The sequence below is a fragment of the Pongo pygmaeus genome, chromosome 1 (assembly GCF_028885625.2).
Source record: "Pongo pygmaeus isolate AG05252 chromosome 1, NHGRI_mPonPyg2-v2.0_pri, whole genome shotgun sequence".
NCBI classification, from domain to species: domain Eukaryota; kingdom Metazoa; phylum Chordata; class Mammalia; order Primates; family Hominidae; genus Pongo; species Pongo pygmaeus.
In genome coordinates this window covers 36,013,718-36,036,485 of record NC_072373.2, presented here as the reverse complement: position 1 = coordinate 36,036,485, position 22,768 = coordinate 36,013,718, and the positions used below count along the sequence as shown (strand labels likewise).

At 43.4% G+C, this 22,768-nt stretch overlaps 1 long non-coding RNA gene across 1 annotated transcript in view; it reads left to right on the top strand.

Annotated features, from left to right (window-relative positions):
* LOC134740330 (uncharacterized) overlaps positions 1 to 22,768 on the top strand; it is an 83,022-nt gene that overhangs the window by 55,600 nt on the left and 4,654 nt on the right. The window lies entirely within an intron of this gene.

The following is a 22,768-nucleotide window of genomic DNA, read 5'->3' as shown; positions in this document are numbered from 1 at the left end:
TATGGGGAGAAATCAGAACAATGTGAGAGGGGAGGGCTCTCCTCAGACATTTACAAGACAACATCATTGGGACTTCAAAGAAATTAATGTACTCGCTCATACTGTAGAATTTACTAATGTATTATGTGTATTGTCCATCTCCACCAGCTAGAATGTCCGTTCAGCAGGGTAAGGATCTTTGTCTTGTTTTCCCCAGCAGGGTCTTGAACAATGCTTGGCCCAGAGTTGATGTTCAGTATCCGTTGAATATCTACTGAGTAAATGAATGCCTGGGTATGCTTCTCCAAGAATGCCCATCCATTTGTACTTACAAAAATAAGTACACCTATATCTCACTTAAAATATGCCAGGCACTGTTCCAGCCCTAAACATATCTTAGCTCCTTTGATCAATCCTCTGACATAACTACTAGTATTATCATTCTAATTTTATAGAAGAGGCAACTGAAGCAAAAAGGAGTAACTTACTGTGGTAACCCAGCCAGTAGGTGCTGAAACAGAGATTCTAACCCAGGCAGCCTGGCTCTTACATCCATATCTTCACTATCACTTTGTTTTCCTTCTCCAGGACTTGGGTCCAAGGTGTCTACTTAGCACAAAGGTGCATTCTGTGGCTGTGAAATAGCAAAGTGAACTGGCCTATTCCCTTCTGGCTCTTTCTACCCAGGAGGTTGCCTTTAATGTTTCTTTCAGGCTGACTGCATAATCAGCCTTTCTCAGGGCTGAGCTCTTACTATGAGTTGGGCATACGTATTAGCTTTCCATCTTGTTGGGAAGATAAGACACAATTGCAAGCAATTTTTTGGTAGTATGTAGAAAATGGAGTCACCATGAGAAAGGGACGGAAAGAAATGTTATGGAAATTCAGAGGAAGGTGCTATTGCTTCCCTATGCTGTGTTCAGAGACATGGGAAAATGACATGGAAAAGCCGAGGGAACAGCCTGAGCAAAGGCACAGAGGACCGTCTAAGAGGATCCTTTGCTAGCTGCTGCTCAGAGTCCCTCACAGCCAGAACCCTTCCTCCCATGGACCAACAGAAAGTCCATTAAGTCCTGGTGTGTCTGCCCTTTTGGCAATCTAAGAATGTGTCTAGCACATGGGTTCTGAGGTCCTTACCTGTCTTGGCACCATTCCTCTCTGGTGCCCATTGTCAAACTACCCTGAGCCTCAGATTCCTCATATGTAAAACAGAAGCTAATAGGATCTACCCTAAGGGCTTGTTGGAAGAATCCAAGCTAGTCACGTAGACGAAGCTCTTAGCATCACCTGGCACCACGAGTGCTCACTAACTTTGCTGCTCTTTTCCACCCTAGTTGTCTGAGTGCTCACAGGTGATGATGGTAATGATCCCTGCACTTTTGTAGAGCTCAGGAATTAGAATCCTCTCATCTGTAAGAACTCATTGAAACTTCACAACTGCTCACCTGCCCTGACCTGGGAAAATCATTTTGTCACTTCTTTCCCCAAGAGATATTTTTATTCTGATAAGTCAATTCAGGCTGAAGTGAACACTAAGGGCCATTTTCCATTTCTTATAATACCTGAAACCGGGTAATATATAAAGAAAAGGAATTTATTGCTTATAAAGGTTGAGAGTCCAAGGTCAAGGGGCTGCATCTGGTGAGGGCCTTCTTGCTGTTGAGGACTCTGCAGAGTCTTAAGGCAGTGCAGGACATCACATGGCAAGGGGGCTGTGTCCCCCTTGAAAAATATTCGAATATTGAAAAATATTGAAAATATTCAAATATTGAAAAATTCAAATATTGAAAAATATTCAGACCATAGCCAGCTCTTGGCAAGAGAGGGAAGATCAGGCTGGGTGCAGTGGCTCACACCTGTAATCTCAGCACTTTGGGAGGCCGAGGTGGGCGGATCACCTAAGGTTGGGAGTTTGAGGCCAGCCTGGCTAACATGGTGAAACCCTGTCTCTATTAAAAATGCAAAAATTAGTCAGGTGTGGTGGCGTATGCCTATAATTCCAGATACTCAGGAGGCTAAGGCAGGAGAATCACTTGAACCCAGGGGCAGAGGTTGCAGTGAACTGAGATCGCACCACTGCACTCATGCCTGGGAGACAGAGTGAGACTCTGTCTCACAAAAGAAAAAAAAAAAAGAGAGAGAGAGAGAAGGAAATCTTTGGAAAGCCCAAAGAAGGGAGTGGCTGAAGGGGGCTGGTGGAAGAAGGCTGGCGGGATGTACAAGGGGGTGTCATTTTCAGACCAGCTGGAAGGGCCCATTCTTGCTACACCCATGCCGCCTTGCAGCATCGGGAGCTGTGGGGACTGTTTGGATCCACCGGCCTTAGACAGGGGTCTATACACTAGCACGGGCATGGGGCAGTTAAAGGGAGTGTTTGCAATCTGATATTCTCACTTCTTAGGGAGACTCAGAAGTCATTTTTTGTGATAAGTGAGACACATAGCATCTTGCAAAAATCATGCTCTGGAGTAGATTTGCGTAAATGAATGTATTGTATTTTTAAAAAAATTATGAAAGCTTTAATTACCTAAACTTGAACTAAGTTGTCTCTTGCAGAACACACAAAGTGTTAGCTTATTTTGTACTTGGTTACCTTTTTGTTTTCATAAATTGGATGATCTTCTATGTAACTCTTGTTTCAACTCAGCGGCAACACCTCAGAGATGTTTTCAAAGTAACAAATATTGTTATGGAGCACTTGCTATGAGCCAGCACGACCTATTATTTAAGAGCAGAGACCCTGAGAGCCAGGCTGCCTGGGTCTATTCATGATTCTGCCACTTACTAGCTGTGTAATCCTGGACAGTTATTTAACCGTCTTCTGCCTCAGTTTACTGATCTGTAAAACAGGTACCTATGTCATAAGGTTGTTATGAGAATTAAATGGGCTAATATGAATAAAGTGTTCAGAACGGTGCCTGCTCATGGGAAATATTCAATACAGGTCAGTCTGGTTATGTGCTGGACACTGGGCCAGGAGCTGGGGATAGAACTCCAAAGATAGACAAGGTCCCTGAATTCTTTGAGCTTACAGTCTAGTGGAGATGCAAGATAGGTGGCAATTAGTCAATAATGAGGGTGATGTGTGGTATAACAGGGGTGGTACAAGGTGTTCTAGGAGGACTAATTACAGGCTTCTGTAGATGTGCTGGATATTTTCCTTTTCCTATCTTGTTAACATAGACTGATTTGTTTAGCATCATAAATCTCCAGGATTGAAAAGCGTTTTCAAAGGTCACTGGTTCATTTCAGTGACCCAAGTAAAGCCTGCCCCCAGGCCGGGTGTGGTGGCTCATGCCTGTAATCCCAGCACTTTGGGAGGCCAAGGCGGCGGATCACCTGAGGTCAGGAGTTCGAGACCAGCCTGGCCAACGTGGTGAAACACTGTCTCTACTAAAAATACAAAAAATTAGCGGGGCGTGGTAGCAGGTGTCTGTAATCCCAGCTACTTGGGAGGCCGAGGCAGGAGAATCACTTGAACCTGAGAGGTGGAGGTTGCAATGAGCTGAGATGGCACCACTGCATTCCAGCCTTGGTAACAAGAGCAAAGCTCCATCTCAAGAAAAACAAACAAAATAAAAGCCTGCCCCCAGATAACGTCATAGACATGTCTGCTTCTTTCTCTGCCTTCATCACTACACCGGAAGCTGCTAGCCCTGCAGTTTACATCCTGCCAGCTTTTCTCAGATCCCTCTGCCTGGGGTGGCCTGCTTTCAGGAACTCCTTAGATGCTTAGGAGCCTGCCTGGGGAAGAGGTTCTCAAAACTTGTCTTTAGGAATGGAGCTGCTTTCTGCATTTATCTGTGACCCAGCATTCTTGATTCTTGGACCTGGGCACTGCACCTGGACTGTTTTTCTGTTTCTTTGCCTGTGACTCTGACTGTGGTCACCAGGGCTGCTGTGGGCAACAGCACAGGGAGGGGCAGAAAGCAGGGGCCAGGACCAGGGGCTGGGAGAGTAGTGATCACCTGCCTTCAATTTTCTCAGCCTACCACCTGTGCAGCACCTACATCGGGATCACCTGGGATTATTGTTTAAAAATCAGATTCCTTGGCTTCAGACCCAGTGAGATCCAGGAATACACATATTAAATCAGCTTTCTTGGTGATTGTTAGGCAATGACTCCTCAAAGGTGGGCCCCTGTGTCTGCTTGGAGCCCTTGTTGGAGATAAACACCTTTCCTTGCTCTTCCCTAGTGGTGCACACCTCCTGGGGCCCTGTCCTGCCAGCTTTTCTCAGATCCCTCAGCCTGGTGCACAGTCTAGCTGGTTCTGGGTCTACCTAGATGCACCAGGAAGGGTGAGAGGGGGTAAGCATGTTGGAATGACTGGCAAATTGGAGCTGGCTTCTGTAGATTGCAGAATCACAAAAGATTAGAATCGGAAAGCATCTTAGAGATGAGTCCATACAGACTTTTTATTTTGCGGGTGAAACATCAGACCTGGGGCAGTCAGGTGATGCACTGAAGGTCTCACCAGCAGGGCTCTGGGCCAGGGCTAGAGTGCAGGCCGCTGGCTCCTTGTATGACCACAGTGGTCCTCTCACTAGAGCCACCCCTGGTCTGAGTTGCGGAGACCAAAGAAAGTGCTATTCACTTCATCTGTAGGGCTTGAGCTTGGAATTATTTTTTCAGCATTCAGATGGGCCACACTGAGGTTGGCTCCATTTGTGGCTAAATGCACGGTAGAGAGAAAGGTAAACCAGGTTGTGGATTCTGGCTGAGTCCAGAAACAACCTGGTTGGCTCTTGTGTGGCGAGACCCTCCTCCTGGGCTTCCACGGGGTGGTGGAGGTGGTACAGCTTGGCATGAGGCATACGAATAAGCTACCTTGTGGTCGTTCTTGATTTGCGTGTGTTGAACCAGCCTTGCATCCCAGGGATGAAGCCCACTTGATCATGGTGGATAAGCTTTTTGATGTGCTGCTGGATTCGGTTTGCCAGTATTTTACTGAGGATTTTTGCATCGATGTTCATCAGGGATATTGGTCTAAAATTCTCTTTTTTTGTTGGGTCTCTGCCAGGCTTTGGTATCAGGATGATGCTGGCCTCATAAAATGAGTTAGGGAGGATTCCCTCTTTTTCTATTGATTGGAATAGTTTCAGAAGGAATGGTATCAGCTCCTCCTTGTACCTCTGGTAGAATTTGGCTGTGAATCCATCTGGTCCTGGACTCTTTTTGGTTGGTAAGCTATTAATTATTGCCTCCATTTCAGAGCCTGTTATTGGTCTATTCAGAGATTCAACTTCTTCCTGGTTTAGTCTTGGGAGGGTGTATGTGTCAAGGAATTTATCCATTTCTTCTAGATTTTCTAGTTTATTTGCGTAGAGGTGTTTATAGTATTCTCTGGTGGTAGTTTGTATTTCTGTGGGATTGGTGGTGATATCCCCGTTATCATTTTTTATTGCGTCTATTTGATTCTTCTCTCTTTTCTTCTTTATTAGTCTTGCTAGCGGTCTATCAATTTTGTTGATCTTTTCAAAAAACCAGCTCCTGTATTCATTGATGTTTTGAAGGGTTTTTTGTGTCTCTATCTCCTTCAGTTCTGCTCTGATCTTAGTTATTTCTTGCCTTCTGCTAGCTTTTGAATGTGTTTGCTCTTGCTTCTCTAGTTCTTTTAATTGTGATGTTAAGGTGTCAATATTAGATCTTTCCTGCTTTCTCTTGTGGGCATTTAGTGCTATAAATTTCCCTCTACACACTGCTTTAAATGTGTCCCAGAGATTCTGGTATGTTGTGTCTTTGTTCTTGTTGGTTTCAAAGAACATCTTTTTTTATTTCTGCCTTCATTTCGTTATGTACCCAGTAGTCATTCAGGAGCAGGTTGTTCAGTTTCCATGTAGTCGAGCGGTTTTGAGTGAGTTTCTTAATCCTGAGTTCTAGTTTGATTGCACTGTGGTCTGAGAGACAGATTGTTATAATTTCTGTTCTTTTACATTTGCTGAGGAGAGCTTTACTTCCAACTATGTGGTCAATTTTGGAATAGGTGTGGTGTGGTGCTGAGAATGTATATTCTGTTGATTAGGGGTGGAGAGTTCTGTAGATGTCTGTTAGTTCCGCTTGGTGCAGAGCTGAATTTAATTCCTGGATATCCTTGTTAACTTTCTGTCTTGTTGATCTGTCTAATGTTGACAGTGGGGTGTTAAAGTCTCCCATTATTATTGTGTGGGAGTCTAATTCTCTTTGTAGGTCTCTAAGGACTTGCTTTATGAATCTGGGTGCTCCTGTATTGGGTGCATATATATTTGGATAGTTAGCTCTTCTTGATGAATTGATCCCTTTACCATTATGTAATGGCCTTCTTTGTGTCTTTTGATCTTTGTTGGTTTAAAGTCTGTTTTATCAGAGACTAGGATTGCAACCCTTGCCTTTTTTTGTTTTCCATTTTCTTGGTAGATCTTCCTTCATCCCTTTATTTGGAGCCTATGTGTGTCTCTGCACGTGAGATGGGTCTCTTGAATGTAGCACACTGATGGGTCTTGACTCTTTATCCAATTTGCCAGTCTGTGTCTTTTAATTGGAGCATTTAGCCCATTTACATTTAAAGTTAATATTGTTATGTGTGTATTTGTTCCTGTCATTATGATGTTAGCTGGTTATTTTGCTCGTTAGTTGATGCAGTTTCTTCCTAGCCTTGATGGTCTTTACATTTTGGCATGTTTTTGCAGTGGCTGGTACCAGTTGTTCCTTTCCATGTTTAGTGCTTCCTTCAGGAGCTCTTGTAGGGCAGGCCTGGTGGTGACAAAATCTCTCAGCATTTGCTTGTCTGTAAAGTATTTTATTTCTCCTTCACTTATGAAACTTAGTTTGGCTGGATATGAAATTCTGGGTTGAAAATTCTTTTCTTTAAGAACGTTGAATATTGGCCCCCACTCTCTTCTGGCTTGTAGAGTTTCTGCTGAGAGATCAGCTGTTAGTCTGATGGGCTTCCCTTTGTGGGTAACCTGACCTCTCTCTCTGGCTGCCCTTAACATTTTTTTCTTCATTTCAACTTTGGTGAATCTGACAATTATGTGTCTTGGAGTTGCTCTTCTCGAGGAGTATCTTTGTGGCATTCTCTGTATTTTGTGAATTTGAATGTTGGCCTGCCTTGCTAGGTTAGGGAAGTTCTCCTGGATTATATCCTGCAGAGTGTTTTCCAACTTGGTTCCATTCTCCCCATCACTTTCAGGTACACCAATCAGACGTAGATTTGGTCTTTCACATAGTCCCACATTTTTTGGAGGCTTTGTTTGTTTCTTTTTATTCTTTTTTCTCTAAACTTCTCTTCTTGCTTCATTTCATTCATTTGATCTTCCATCACAGATACCCTTTCTTCCAGTTGATTGAATCGGCTACTGAAGCATGTGCATTTGTCACGTAGTTCTCATGCCATGGTTTTCAGCTCCATCAGGTCCTTTAAGGACTTCTCTGCATTGGTTATTCTAGTTAGCCATTAGTCTAATCATTTTTCAAGGTTTTTAACTTCTTTGCGATGGGTTCGAACTTCCTCCTTTAGCTCAGAGAAGTTTGATCGTCTGAAGCCTTCTTTCAACTCGTCAAAGTCGTTCTCCATCCAGCTTTTTTTTGTTGCTGGTGAGGAGCTGTGTTCCTTTGGAGGAGGAGAAGCGCTCTGACTTTTAGAATTTTCAGTTTTTTCTGTTCTGTTTTTTCCCCATCTTTGTGGTTTTATCTACCTTTGGTCTTTGATGATGGTGACGTACAGATGGGGTTTTGGTGTCAATGTCCTTTCTGTTTGTTAGTTTTCCTTCTAACAGTCAGGACCCTCAGCTGCAGATATGTTGGAGTTTGCTGGAGGTCCACTCCAGACCCTGTTTGCCTGGGTATTAGCAGTGGAGGCTGCAGAACAGTGAATATTGCTGAACAGCAAATGTTGCTGTCTGATCGTTCCTCTCGAGGTTTCCTCTCAGAGGGCTACTCGGCTGTATGAGGTGTCAGTCTGCTCCTACTGGGGGGTGCCTCCCAGTTAGGCTACTCAGGGGTCAGGGACCCACTTGAGGAGGCAGTCTGTCCTTTCTCAGATCTCAAACTCCGTGCTGGGAGAACCACTACTCTCTTCAAAGCTGTCAGCAGGGACATTTAAGTCTGCAGAGGTTTCTGCTGCCTTTTGTTTGGCTATGCCCTGCCCCCAGAGGTGGAGTCTACAGAGGCAGGCAGGCCTCCTTGAGCTGAGGTGGGCTCCACCTCAGTTGGAGCTTCCCTGCCGCTTTGTTTACCTACTCAAGCCTCAGCAATGGCGGGTGCCCTCCCCCAGCCTCGCTGCCGCCTTGCAGTTCGATCTCAGACTGCTGTGCTAGCAATGAGCAAGGCTCTGTGGGCGTGCGACCCTCTGAGCCAGGCGTGGGATATAATCTCCTGGTTTGCCGTTTGCTAAGACCATTGGAAAAGCACAGTATTAGGGTGGGAGTGACCCGATTTTCCAGGTGCTGTCTGTCCCAGCGTTGCTTGGCTATGAAAGGGAATTCCCTGACCCCTTGCAGTTCTCGGGTGTGGCGATGCCTCGCCCTCCTTTGGCTCACGCTCGGTGCGCTGCACCCACTGTCCAACAAGCCCCAATGAGATGAACCCAGTACCTCAGTTGGAAATGCAGAAATCACCCGTCTTCTGCATTGCTCACGCTAGGAGCTGTAGACTGGAGCTGTTCCTATTTGGCCATCTTGGAACCGCCTTGTGGTCGTTCTTATTGCTCACTCGGCCACATACCTAAAGATGCCCCAATTTACAAAGGTGCACTCCAGGAATGAGATCTTTTCTATGATGACAACTTGGAGGGGGCGTTTTCTTCTCTACTGCAAGCTGGCTATGGCGTCTTTGCAGCTGTTCTGTTACTCTTTTGAAACAAACAAAAAGCTGTTGTGGGTGTGGATGTGTCTGTGACAGGGCAGGCTTTGGCTGTGAAGGGCGATGGAATACCCTCTACAGTTGTCTGTGTGCACAAGTGCCTCTCTGTGTGTTTGAAACTTGCACCCAAATGATTGACAGATTGTAAATTATTTTAAAACCCTTTTTTCTCTTTTTGCATGTATCCTTCACCTGCGGCTTGCTGTATTGCCAGGGTACCAGGCCTGGATCAGGGATGTCAGGTTTGAGAACTGGAACCTGTTCAAGGGGAGCTATTTGTGCCGAGGGAGAGGGGCACAGCTGAGAAGAGGATGGAGTTGGGCATCCAGATGTTTGCTGAAAGTTTCCAACTGGAAATACAGTGGACTACAGTGGTGAGGGATTTATGCTACACTTGGAAGAACATCATGGAGAGTTAAAAGAAATTTTGCACATTTTTTCTCGGCTATGTAACTCTAGAGCTGCCTAATACCTTCACATCTACAGCTGTAAAATGGGCCCAGGCATTCTACCATATGCTAGGCAACATTCTAAGTGCTTTACCCCATTTACTCTTATATCTCATTAATTCTATGAGATAGAATTGCTCCCTTTTACAGATGAAGAAACTGAGGCACAGAAGTTAAGTTACCCCAGGCCACACAGCCAGATATGATAGGTCCCAGGAATTTTGGCTTGAGTCAGCACTCTTTCCTCAACTGCCATGCCATGGGCGAACACGTGGTCAGGAGACGAGTAAGAAGATTACATATATATCGTTAAGTCCTAGGGGCACAACTGGCTGGTGATTGTTAATTTTATGTGTCAACTTGGCTGAGCCACAGTGTCCAGATATGTGGTCAAACATTATTCTGTATGTTTCTGTGAGGGTGTTGTTGGGTGAGATTAAAATGGAGGGATTTTGAGTAAAGCAGATTGTCCTCCATGGAGTGGGTGGGCCTTGTCTAATCAGCTGAAGCCCTTAATAGAAGAAAAAATACTGACCTCCCCCAAGCAAGAGGGAGTTCTGCAACAGACTGCCTTTGGACTTGAACTGCAACATGGGCTCTTCCTAGTTCTTCAGCCTGTTGGCCCACCCTTCAAATTTTGGACTTGTCGGCCTGCATAACTGTGTGATCAGCTCCTTAAAATCTCTCTCTCTTTCTCTTTATCCTGTTGGTTCTGTTTCTCTGGGAAATCCTGGCTAATACATGGCTCCATAGCATCATCTGGTCATCACAGTGCTGGGCCACATCTGTCAGCAGCATCGTGCTCTAGGACTAACAATTCATTTCTTGGCCTCATCTACCCAGGGACACGAGTCTGTTTCCTCGGTGGGTCAGTTAATCTCTCTCTGACTCTTCCTCCTGCCCCTGCTCTGCCTCTGCATCATCATTCAACTTACTAGGTTCTGACTTCACTTTCTTTATATCCCCTTGATCAGTTAGAATTCACTCCTGTTTTGAGTAGCTGAAAACCTGCCAGAGTAGTTTGGTGAGCAAGAGGTTGATTTTTCTCATATCACTAGAAGGCTGGTGGTACTTAGAACATAGTCTAATGCTGGGCACCTGCTCAAGGATGTCAACAAGGACCAGCTCCTTCCATCTTCCAACTCTACCATCATTAGGGAAGACTTTGTCTTCATGGCTGCAAGATGGCTGCTGCATCTCCAGGTGTTGTGTCTGTGTTCCAGGCAGAAGGGGCCTGGCAGAGAAGGGAGAAGTGAGAGAAACAAAGGGCAAAATTTCTCTATTCTTTAGCCCTTGCTCGCTCGCTTTCTTTCTTTCTTTCTTTCTTCCTTCCTTCCTTCCTTTCTTTCTTTCTTTTTCTTTCTTTCTCTCTCTCTTTCTTTCTTTCTTTCTCTCTCTTTCTTGCTTTCTTCTTTCTTTCTTTCTTTTTTTCTTTCTTTCTTTCTTCTTCTCTCTCTCTTTTTTTTTTCTGGTGGTGTGAGGAGATTGAGGGAGGGAAAACCTCTGCAGGGACTTCTACCTATATCTCATTGGCCAGAACAATTTCACATTGTTTTCTTTAGCCACAAAGGAGGCTGAAGTTGAGTATTTTGCTTTCTGTCCTCTATAGCAGAGGAAATCAAGGGATAGGTGGGTCAGTATATGGCTATTTAGTGCAGGGATTGGCAAATGTTTTCAGTAGAGGGCTAGATAGTAAATATTTTAGGCTTTGTGGGCCATACAGTCTCTGTTATGCCTACTCAACTCTGTGGTGTAGCACAAAAGTAACTACAGAAAATACATAAACGAATGGATGTGGCTGTGTTTCAATAAAACTTTATTTACAAAAACAGGCAGTGGGCTGGATTTGGATGATGGGCCATCATTTGCCCACACCTAATTTAGTGATTCGACCTATAATATCTACCACTGGACTCAAATATTTCAGCCAAAAATATTTTCACAAATTGCGGTACAGCATCCCTAAAAGATGAGAGTGGGGAATGGATATGAAATAGTGGAATTGGATCTGAATTGATACAAAGTTTTCTTCTGTCATGCTAAGGAGTTGGTACTTTACCCTCTGGGCAGAGGAAGAGGTCAGAGAAGACTGGGCTGTGGTTGTGGTTGTGGGTGGTGGGTTCACAACCTGTGGTGATCCCAGGGTTGACTCTGATGGCTGACAGCCTGGTAGAGAGGACCTCTCTTCTGCATTCCTCACTGCACATCCCTCTTTAAACCACAGGTCTGGTCAAAGAGATGACCAGGGGGTGCTGAGCTAGAAAAGAGAGGGTAGAAAATGCTGTAACTAAAAGCCTAAGGCTTCAGCTAGGTTTGGGGGCTCACACCTGTAATCGCAGCACGTTGGGAGGCCTAGGCGGGCGGATCACCTGAGGTCAGGAGTTCGAGACCAGCCTGGTCAACGTGGTGAAACCCTGTCTCTACTTAAAAAAAAAATCACAAAAATTAGTCAGGCATAGTGGCGGGCACCTGTTGTTCCAGCTACTCGGGAGCCTGAGGTAGGAGAATGGCTTGAACCCAGGAGGCGGAGGTTGCAGTAAGCCGAGATCGCACCACTGCACTCCAGCCTGGGCCATAGAGTGAGACTCCATCTAAAAAAAATAAACAATAAAAATAAAAATCTCAGGGTTGAATGGGCACATAGGATTCATTGAGCACCATAAATATCTGTTTCCATATTCTTGAGCTCTTTGGTACCCAGAGAATATACCAATAACATGTTTGGATTTAGGGTTAGAGAAATCTTCTCGAATTTTCCTAGCCTCACAGAATTTGACAACACTTTACCTCTGCAAGTGCAGAACCAGTATTAAGACAGTATGCATTGTGTAATCTCACATCAAACCTTTGTATTTATCATTAAAAATGTGGCAACATCATTGCAGTCATAAACAGAGTTACCAAGGAAACCAGTTTATCATAATTAGCTATTTATTCCCTCTTCTTTCTCTCTCTCTCTCCCCCTTCTACCTGAGCTTTCTTTGGGCTGAAAGGTATGATAAGCTGTTATCAGCCTGGGCTCAGTGGCTAATTAGGTCCTAATATTGATTCATAGAATTACACTGCTCTTTTCCATAACTATGCTGTAGTGCATTGTCTGTGCTTATTAAAAATAGACACAGTGATGGAACAATTGGTTTATTATGTGTTTTAAATAGTCATAATAGCTGTTTCCCAGGGGAGTGGTATATCAAAACCTGACAGACAGAAGATAAAAACTTTTGGCCTACAAAAGACTTCTGGCTCTTTCTCTTGCATTAGGAAGTAGTTGTGAAAGAAATTTTGCTTCCTGGATGGGGCTCCCAGTCCAACAGGCTTTTTATCATTTTTTTTTGTTGTCTATTATAATAGAGAACATGAGCTAATACCCATATTCCACACCGATGTTCTAGAGCAGAGGTCTGCAAACTTTCTATGTAAAGGGACATATAGTAAGTATTTTAGGTTTGTGAGCCATATGCACTCTGTCCTAACTACTGGACTCTATCCTTTATGGCAGGAAAACAGCAATAGACAATATGTAATGAATGGGTGAGATTGTGTTCCAATAAAACTTTATGTAAACAGGTGGCAGGCCAGATTTGGCCCACGGATTGAAGCTTGCAGACATCTATCTAGAGCCTTGGTCTCAAAGGGTAGGGAATTAACTTGCAGTTGGCCCCTTAAAGTGGGAGCAATACCTGGAGAAGCCTGGACGAGCCACCAGGAGCCACTGGGAGCTCCTACTGGGCTATCTGTGGGGGTCTCTCCCTGCTTGTCCATCTCTCATTGAGAGGGGTGGTTTCTCACAGTGATCCCCCCACAGAAGGGTAGACTAGGGACCAGGTAACCTGGAGTAGTTCCTGACTTGAATGCTTAACTGGATGACATTTTCTCATCTGTAATGCCCTCTACCACCTGTTCCAAAGAGCTGTGAGATGCACGGAGATCATGAATGGGAAAGGACTCTGTGAACTGTAAACTGTAAGCCACCAAGGCATAGAACCATAACAGCTGTGGCTACTAAGATGTTGCTTGATAAGTTGAGTATTTGCTTTCTGGGCCCCATAGCAGAGGAAATCAAAGCAAAGGTGGATCAGAATATGGCTGTTTAGTGCAGGGATTGGCAAATGTTTTTGGTAAATGCCAGATAGTAAATATTTTAGGCTTTGTGGGCCACACAGCCTCCGTCATTCCTGTTCAACTCTCGTTGCAGCAGAAAAGTAACCACAGACAACACATGAATGAATGGGTGTGGCTGTGTTTCAATAAAACTTTATTTACAAAAGCAGGCAGTGAGCTGGATTATAAAGCAATCACAGAGTAGCGGAATGGGAATGACCCCTTCAGGTGTTAGTCCACCTGGCATCTGGGTCTTGAGCCCACCCTTTACCAACCTTCTGGGAAATTGTCCACCTTGAGTTTTAATTCCTCCAGTGGCCAAATTCATGATATTTTTGGCTGATCTATCTTCATACAGTTTTGGTTATCAGAAATTTCTTGCTGTTTCTCAGCCAAAATCTGTCTTTCTGTATCTTCCCCGCATTTGTCCTAGTTCTATGCCTCAGCATTTTCCAAAACTATTAGATTAATCTCTTCTTCATATGATAGCTCTTTCAATATTTGAAGATAGAGGTCATAGTCTTCAAGTCTTCTCCTCACCAGGCTAAACATCAGCATTCCTTGAACTGTTTCTATATGACATGGTTTTGACCTTTCACCATTCAGGTTGCTCTCCTCTGCACAAGTTTCAGTTCCTCAGCATCCCTCCTAAATGGTATATCCACTGTTGGGGACAATATTTCATGCATGTTTTAACTAATATAGAGTAGGATTGTAGCCTCCTTTGTTCCAGATTCAATGCTTCTGTTAATGCAGCCTAAGGTCATATGTGCTGTTTGGGTGAATACATCATAATGCTGGATTTTACTCAGTTGATGTTGACTGAGACTTTTAAGTCCTTTTCTTGTGTACTGCAAAGTCATGGCTACCCCATCCTGACTAGTGCAGAGTAAGGATAACTTGGATTTCCAGTAAAAATCCTTTGGCTACTTTGTATTCAAAGTCAAAGTCCTTTTGAATTGAGATTACATTTATTTTCAATCTTTGGGTAGTCTTTGACTTAATGAGAATGCTGATTGTGATGTGAAATCAACTACGTCTTCACATAGCCTACCATGAGTTCTGCCGTGGTTGAAGATACAGCCTCTAAATCAGTGCTACTCAATTATTACTAGTCTACAAAAAGATAAGGAGCTTACCCTAGAATGCAAATAAAAGCATTGTTTCCTTCATTGAGAAAGTCTTGGTATGAATAAAATGTCAGCTGAACTAAACATGGTGCTTCGTGACATAGCTGATTTGCAGACAGCAGATAAGCAGGGGTTCTCAGACCACATGTTTTGACTAGTAGGTCTCTAAATGACTCTCAAGATCTTGACTGAAACTCTAACTGGCTTAAGGAGGGTAGATAAGAAGAATAAACATCTTCAGAAATAGTAGAAAGGATTATGGTGACTAGATGAAAATTAGCCTTGAGATTCAGTCTAAGTTAGGATCCTAATGGGAAACCTCTTCAGTTTCTTTTACTTCTAAAATTTGGGCTGGATTTCAGTGATTATTCAATGCACATCTGTTGGTCTCTTAATCTGTGAGAGGCATTGAGCTAGGAACTGAGGGGTTACAAATTTAACTGAGATATAGCCGGAGTCCTGGTTGGGGGAGTCTTAGATGCAAACAGGTAACAAATTGTGGCGTAGGCCGCTAGTGGCCTCCTCCTACATAATTTTCTCCTTTTACCTTATTCACGGCAGCTATGTCCTCAGATAAAAGACCACGTATTTCAGCCTCCTTTGCAGTTAGCTTAATTGTGTCATTTCCAGTAATCATCTCACAGCATGAAGGGGCTTTAATGATGGGGGTTTTATGCTGTAGGGGTTTTGGGGCAGAAGGGCGGAAGGAACCCAGATCTCTGATGACTGTGGAGCCTCCAGTCCTGTCTAACTCTGGGCTTCTTTTACACAAGAGGTTAGATCCTTGTGAGTGCCGCGCCTGCTATACACAGCTGAACTTCATCCTAAAGTGATAGAGAATTTGATTCTTAGGGAGGGGGCTCCTATAAGAAACATAACTTAAAATGTGCTGTTGACTTAGGGGAGGAGATGGGAAGGCAGATATTTAGAGCTCAGATTTTGCAAATTAGAAATCTGGGGACCCTTGCTGTGCATTGTTAGAGCATTTGATTGAATTGTTGCCTATTGTAACTGGGAAAGCAAACCATAAGTTGACTGAAGCTGTAGCTTTAGGGGAAATGGCAGCAAAAATTCAGAATGACAGCAAGAGTGTTGGCTTGCTGTCTCCTTCTTGCCACTTATAGCAAAGTCCTGCAAAAGAAAGCTGGCCAGTCTGCGGGCAGATATGGAGAGAAATGCTGCTTTGCTTAGGAGGTGTTCTCAGCCTGCAGCCTGCAATCTAAGTTGATTGAGATTCCTATAATTTGAAGTTTTGTCGCTTTTTATGTGCAAGATGAAGTAGGAGTTATTAATATGTAGTATCTCCAAATCAACACCTTAGCAGGAAATAAGGCTGAGGCCCACCATAGCAAAGTCAGAATTAGGTGTGTTATCTTCCACAGTTGCGTACTGTCTGCCTCTGAACTTACTTTATGTTAGAGATTAAGTCCTTGTCTATAAGCTTCTGAGATTTGGGATTTTCTGTTTACATAGTGGAACTTGATCTTAATTGATCCAAAGTTTTCTTCTGTCATGCTGAGGAGTCAGTACGCTACAGATAAGACCTGAGAAGAGTGGGTTGGGGGTGGTATGGAGTAGGCAACTTCTAAGATGGTTGAAGTTATAGGGCATGAGCGAGATTTCTTTTCTCATACCTTCCTGAACCTTGGCTTGTTTGGATCCTGACATTCTACCATTACATTCCTGTTCCTTTAATTTTCAAAGGCATTTCAGATGTTGAAAGTCTCTTCCTAATGAGTTTCAAATACCCAGAGTAGGAGATGGACACAAGAATATTCTAGTCCCTGACAGCTACCAAAGACCCCTGGCCCTATGGGGCCAAAGTCCTGGGGGTGGGAAGGGCACTGAATGGGAATGGAAAGGATGTCACAGAGAAATGCAGCCAAGCTCGCAATTCCACTAAAGGCTGGTGCAGTCTAGCATGCCGGGATACTGGGATGTGTTTCTCAGTGAAACCCATTCTTTAGGGCTGAACCTGTGTGGTGTCAGTGAAGTGGAATTTGATCCATGTAGACAGCTGATCTGGACATTTTTGGCCTGGATTATTTGTTTGGCTGTCTCCACTGATCAAATTAACTGGATAATTGCCAAATATCTTCTCAGTTGTGCTCCCCTAGGCAGCTGGTGCCTCCAGCAGGATGGGGAGGCAACCTCCAAGGACAAGCCAGATTAGAGAATTAGCACATATTTGCGACCTGGTCTACTCAGGGAACTGTCCATTTAATCAGGGGTGAGAATTGAGGGCCTGGGTTGGGGGGAAGTGAGAGCTTCAGCCCTCCTGGCTTTATAGGCAGGAAGATGCCACAGTGGTCCAGCCTGCATTTTCCTCAAGAAACCCTCTAGGCCAGTGTGTAAGATGGTACCAAAGCTGTCTAGGAGAGCTGCCCGAATTCTGCTCTCACTCACTATGGTGCCTGTGTTGAGGACATAGGATGGTCTTATCTCGAAGCAATTGCAATGTAGGAAGATGAATTTCTAACCTCCAGGGCCAAGAAAAGCTCAAAAAGATGCTGTGCAAAAGACAGAGAAAGAACTCTTCTTTCTCTTACCTCCTTCTCAGGGGTGGTGGGATGCCAGGCTCTAGCTCATACTAAGACACTTTGGACCTTACCTGCTTCTCTGTTTTTTTATTTTGTTTTATTTTATTTTATTTGCGTGCATCTTGTCTCCACAACCGGGATACATCTTTAAGAACATGATTTTTTGTGGATCTCCTCAGCAGCTGGTGGAATGTCTGGCACATAATTAGTGCTCAGTAAGCTGGCTGGCCAACTGTTTGATTCAATAAGATTTGTTGGGCACTTACAGGCTTGTGCACTTTGGGATGTATAAAATGGTCAAGCCTAAACTGAGAGCCCCCAGTTTCATGGGGCAACACATGACCACACTGCAGTATGGGAAGAGAGAGAATGGCCTTCAGTGGAAGAGGTATGGGAGTATTAAATGGGGTTGGAGGCCAACATGCTCTTACTGAGCCAGAGCCCTGAGAGGGCCGAGGAAACAAGGGAAGTGTTATTAGTCTCATTCAATAGATGAGCAAACTGAGGTTCGAAGAAATGAAATGACTGGCTTGCTCAATGTCTTGCTGCTAGCGCGAGTTGGAGCCAGGATTTAAACTCAGGTTTGCTGACCCTCTTTGTAGGGAGACTGTACTCTAGATGGACCCTCTTCTAATGGATTGCATCTTGGCCTTTGGGGTTGGGGACAGGTCAGTGGCATTGAGTACCAGAATGGGGCAGAGATGTCAAACTCGTGCCCCGTGACCTGAAGCAGTCTGCAGATGGGTTTGTTAGATTCATACAGTGTGGTTATTTTAAATTGTAGTAAAATACACATAACATTGATCTCTTTAACTGTTTTTAAGTGCACCGTTCAATAGAGTTAAGTACATTCACGTGGTTGTGCAGCCAATCTCCAGAACTTTTTTTTCTTGCACAACTGCAACTATACCCATTAAACAACAACTCCCCATTCCTCCTTACCCCCAGCCCCTGTCAACTGTCATTCTACCTGCTGGCCCTGTGAATTTGACCACTCTAGGTACTTCCCATAGGGTAGGAACCAGAGTATTTGTCTTTTTGTGTCTGGCTTATTTCACTTATTATGATGTCCTCAAGGCTCATCATGTTGTTGCATGTCAAAATTGCCTTCCTTTTTAAGGCTGAATAATATTCCACTGTTACGTAGACACCACATTTTGTTGATCTGTTTATTCGTCAATGGGACTTTTTGGCAGCTTCCATCTTTTGGTTGCTGTGATGAACATGGGTGTGCAAATATCTGCTCGAGTCCCTGTTTTTAATTCTTTTGGGTATATACCCAAAAGTGGAATTGCTGAATCATCTGGTAACTGTATGTTGAATATTTTGAGAAATTGCCATGCTGTTTTCCATAGTGGCTGAGCCACTTTACATTCCCACCAACAGTGCACAAGGATTCTAATTTCTCCACATCTTCTTGTTACTTTCTGGTTGTTGTTGTTTGGTTTTTGTTTTTAATAGTAGTTATCCTAGTGGTTGGCAAATATTTAAAAATGAAGATATTTTACATAATGATTCAGATCTCTGGCTTTCACTTTACAAAATAAGAAACCCTGCCACTTCTGCATAACATAAACCTGCTGGGCCAAGGCAGCGGCCTGAACTGAAATGGGGCACAGGCTTTCCGGTTAGCTGCCGAGCACACTGACCTCCTCCACTCCCGACCTCACCTCTCCAGGCATTTGAACTTGTGAGTCTGGGGGAGGGGGACCAGAATGCCCACTCCCTGCTCACCATCATCCTGGAGGGTCTTCATGAACATACTCCAGTAGTCACAGGACTGGACAGGAGTCAGAAATCTTGAGCTGTCTGTCATTCCACCTCTGTGAGTTTGGGCAAATCACTTCATCTCTTCCTTACTGCAAAATGGAGTCCTGCCATCTTTGCTGTGCAGCTCCCAGGAATTCTGTCGTAATGGAGACAGGCAGCGGAAGTGGAAGCTCTTCATAAACTGTTGACTCAAAATAAAGGATAGGCTGCTTGTTGTGATGAATGAATGGGTGGGGCCTGTGCAGGTGGGTGCTGCTGAGACAGGGGTGTCTGCCTGTACCACTTGGGCCAGGGCCTCCAGCCCACCTTCTAACAGGTCACCTGAAAGTGGTTGTTGACAAGCATAAGCCCAGCTTCTGGGCAAATGCCCCAAATGTTTGCCTTCAGATCTATTGAGAAACCACCTATCAGGCAGGAATGTAGGTGCAGGAGGCTCCCTGAGGCCTTTGTCAACAGGCCCTTTGGTCCTGCACATAGATAGGCCTGGCCTCACGGGATTGGGCATCTGCGTGTGGCCCATCCTGTCGAGGGGGAGCAGGCTGGGTGTCTGCCCGTCTATCCTAGCTTTTTTCTGTGTGAGTTCAGCAGCAATTGCCCTCTAACCATTTCTGTTGAACTCCCTCTCTTGGGAACTTCTGCTTTGTCATTTAAAATAGTTTGGGAACTTCAGATTTAGCCCAGTGTCAGAGCAGTTTATTTGGTCTGTAGGCGTTTTTGTTTTTAAAATTCATGACAAGTTCTGTGCAACATGTTTTATTATATTTTTACCACCTGTTCTACCTTGGGGGTGGTATTAAAATCTGGGACCATCCATCTATCGCTCTTTTTTTTTAAGTTTCCTTATTTGCCATTTATATGTGTCTTGCAAACACACACACGCACAATGTGAATTTAAATATAGAAGGATAGATATACAAACATATACATATTTAATATATATAAATAAATATCTATATTCCCCTCTCTTCCCTTGTGGCTTGATTGGCTTTAAACTGTGGTTGTAATGTTGAAGGTGTATGTTTGACAGGCTAATTATGGCGTTTTAAGTGATAAATTTGTAAAACAAATAAATACTTAGAAAATCCTTTGCCAGTGTGAAGTGCTGTCTCCGTGAACATTAATAGCGAAAAAATTATCACAATATCTAATCCTCGAAAGAAAAAGCATCTGAAAACTTCACAACTTCTTTCAGCTTCCACTGAGGTCAAAAAGGACGGGTAGCATGCCCATTTTTACAGATGGAAAAATCAAGTCTTTACACAGATATTTAACAAGGGTAGCTGGAGGGCCAGTGTTGGAGTTGGGGGCCCATCCTCAAATCCTGACATCCATGCAACTATCTGAACATTTCTCTATGTTAATTAGGACAAGGGACCAGGACATATTTAGAGCACTATGTGCTATTTCCTTTCTCTAAAAATCCAAGTATGGCATGATGCATTTGGGTTTAATGACGGTCTCATTTGAGCCCTTGGATTCAGCTGTTTCTGAAGCCTACATTTTTCAGTTATGTATGTCAATAAACTACTTTTGGGTTTCTTTTACATGAAATAAAAAATAAAAAATCAGAACAAAACAACAAAAAAAGAAAACCCACCCATAAGTAACCTATGCTGTCAGAATTAAGGTTTACAACATATTATGTATTTGACAATTTAAAAAAACACGAGGGGGCATATTATCATCTCCATTTCTTAACAGATATAAAACCAGATATCCATACAGAATATCCTATTGCTTATAAAAGCAGGCCAACAAGTATTTGGGGCTCAAAAGCAAGCTTCTCTTAGAAGAAATAAAAAAGTAGCCTATTGCACCTTCCATAGTATCATTGGAAAATATGTATCTGGATCCTTAACACGATGCCCTATCACATCCCCTTTGCTGATAATTTCAAGAAGGATCTGTTTGTGGCATTTAGACAGTGAATTTCCCTTTATTGCCACCGAAACCAGAAGCTTCCCAAGGGCAGTGAGGGAGAACTCTGTATCCTTTGAAGGTTCCTGCTTTTCTTGTTTCATAGAGAGGTAATCTGCAGTATTGTGTGACTGGTAATATAGGGAATAACAGTGGCATGTATAAGTAGAATTTGCAGAATAATATCCTGGAGCAAACATAAAGCCAGGATCTTGTAATGGTTAAGAGCATGGGCCTTGGTGTCATGTGAACCTAACTGAAGCAAGTTATTTGACCACCTCATGTATCAATTTCTCTATTTATAAATGCTAATACTATGGTTGATAGTAAATGCTCAATAAATGGTAGTTATCCTATTATTTCACAAAAGTTCAATCAAATAAATCTGGATCAGTGAGATTCACAGTGTTCATTAGTATATTTAAAGAATTGAAGACGTCCTCCACTAAAGCAAACTGATAACTTTTATTTATCCCCGTGTTTTCAAATCTGACTTAACATGCAATACTTTTCTCTTAGGCTATTTTTCTGCACAACTAAGTTCCAATGGAACACACTTTGAGAAACCCCAGGGGTTGTACCCTATAGTAATTGAGGGGGATTCATTAGGCCACCACTAGGGGGTGTGCCAGCCAAGTTTTCTGATTCTCGGTGAGAGAAGAGGGTTTGCTCTGGGCTTCCAAAGAATAGAGGTTTTGAAAGCTTCAGTGGAGAGGGAGAGCAGGCCAGGAGAGTCCAAAATTCCAAAATGGCCATGACTTTGAGAAGCAAGGGAAGAAAAGAGACGGGGTCACACCACGTGGAAAGGTGGAAGAAGTTTTCCTGCCCTTTCTGTTGAGATGTACAAATGGCTGACCTTCGGATAATGAATCACTAGAGATCCCAGAATGGCTGGAATGAGAAATGTGGCCTGAAGACCAGGTCGGGACTAGGCTGGGGACAGAAAGGGAAGGGCCTGCAACACAGCTCCAGAGGCCTCTGGGAGGGAGGTCTTGACCCTGGACCTCCAGGAACCCGTGTGATGGGGAGGGAAAATTTAAAAGGCGAACAGTTTCCAGGATTTTTGGTTTCTATGTCTCATATATTTACTACTACAATGACAACAACTATTACTACACACACACACATACATACATACACACACATACATACACATACACACACATACACATACATACACACACATACACACGTACACACATACACACATATATACACACATACACACATAAACACACATACATACATCTACACATATAAACACATATACTTACACATATATACACATACACATACACATATATACAGACATATACACACATATATACACACATAAACACATATACACACATATACATGCACATACACACATATATACATATACACACATACATACACACATATTCACATACATACACATATACACACATATATACACACATACACACATAAACACATACATACATATATACATACATACACACATATACACATACATACACACATACACATATATACACACATACACATACACACGTATATACCCACATACACACATATACACACATATTTAATAAATACATATTTTCTGATAAGATTTTCTCTTAACCTCGTGCAAAGTGTGTATATCTGTTGTAAGTGAATTACGGTGGTAGACTTCGAGGTGAATGCTGAATGCCAGTTAATAAAAGTGTTCATAATAGAAAATTTGGGGGAAAACACAGAAAAGCAAAAAGAAATCACTTGTCATCGGATCCCCCACCCCCAAGAACATGTTGAGGGATGTAGGAGATTGTATAAGTAATTGGGCATTTGAGGGAGCACATATTGGTTAGGATTCTTTTGGTTATAAGTGACAGAAATCCAATTCAAAGGACCTAGGTAAAATGGTGGCTTGATTATAAGGATCCAGGGTTGTCTGTCTCATGCACCCCAAGGGCAGAAATGTGGCCAGGGCTCAGAAACAGCAAGACAGGGGGACCTATGTGTTGTCAGGACACTCCTTCTCTAACTTTTTCTTCCTCTCTGCATTTGCCTCCTCCC